Source organism: Orycteropus afer, unplaced genomic scaffold, assembly GCF_000298275.1.
Source record: "Orycteropus afer afer isolate SDZICR_OR568_19922 unplaced genomic scaffold, OryAfe1.0 scaffold00064, whole genome shotgun sequence".
Lineage (NCBI taxonomy): Eukaryota > Metazoa > Chordata > Mammalia > Tubulidentata > Orycteropodidae > Orycteropus > Orycteropus afer.
In genome coordinates this window covers 2,991,162-2,992,320 of record NW_006921651.1, presented here as the reverse complement: position 1 = coordinate 2,992,320, position 1,159 = coordinate 2,991,162, and the positions used below count along the sequence as shown (strand labels likewise).

The 1,159-nt window shown below is 55.6% G+C and overlaps 1 protein-coding gene across 1 annotated transcript in view; it reads right to left on the bottom strand.

Moving 5' to 3' along the window:
- Nucleotides 1–1,159, bottom strand: part of SH3PXD2A (SH3 and PX domains 2A) — a 282,207-nt gene that overhangs the window by 90,873 nt on the left and 190,175 nt on the right. The gene's annotated exons all lie outside the window — the stretch shown is intronic.

The window sequence follows — 1,159 nt, the reverse complement described above, 5'->3', positions numbered from 1 at the left end:
CGCCCCGCCCTGACCCGCCCCGGGATGCGGGGCTCTCGGGCTACTCTTGGCCTGTGCTACGCAGGCATCTGCCCCAATCCTCCGCGGTGGGCGGAGGGCAAGGCAGGTTCTTACGCACTTCGGAAATTGGGAAACCGAGGCCCGGGGAAGGGTGGTCACTAGAACCTGCTGTGTACCTGGCCCTGCCCCTTGCAGGGGGCCCTCCTACCCCCGCTTCTCCTCCCCAGTTCTTTGCACGACTCCCGCCCACTCAGCCTTGAAGTCCCTGCCGAATCCGCACTTCTCAACAAGCCTTCCTCGAAAGCCTCCCATCGCCTATAAAAGGGATCTCTCCGTTTTTGCCTCCACATAATCACAGATTTGTGTTGTTGTTGTTATGTGCCGTCGAGTGGGCCCCGACTCATAGCGACCTCTCCTTGGGTTGCTGAGGCAGTATCACTACGGAAGTAGATTGCCCAACCTGCCTTTCCAGGAGTGGCTGGTGGGTTTGAACCGCCAGCCTTCACAGATTTGTATGATCCTTTAAATGCAGTCTGCCCCTTACCCTACCCTCAGACTGAAGGCTCCCTGAAGGCACACTGTGGCTTGCTCCTTCCCACCAAGTCCCCTGGGCCTGGCAGTAGCCACTACCATGGAGTCCATTCTGACTCATAGTGACCCTACAGGACAGAGTAGAACTGCCACATAGGGTTTCCAAGGCTAAATCTTTAAGGAAGCAGACTGTCCCATCTTCCTCCCGCCGTGCCGCGGCTGGTAGGTTCAAACCACCAACCATTTGGTTAGTGGCTGAATGCCTTAACCACTGTGCCATCAGAACTCCTTGTGCCTGGCAGTAGGTGACCAATCAATAAATATTGGTTGTAGGCTTTCCTACTTAAAACCCAAGGCTGGGGAATCTGGGGTTCATGACTAGTCGGGAGGGGGACCAGAACCAGCCTTGCTGAAGAGTAACTGGGAGGCGCTGAGTGGTAGGTGGTGGAGGTTGAGCTTCTGAATAAGTGAGCACTGGGCTAACAACAGGCCCTCTGATGGCGCAGTGCCTAATGCACTATGCCTTTAACTGCTAACCAGAAGGCTAGAGGTTCAAACCCACCAGCCACTCTTCGGAAGGAAGATTGGGCAATCTACTTCCGTAGAGATACTGCCTCGGAAACCCAAG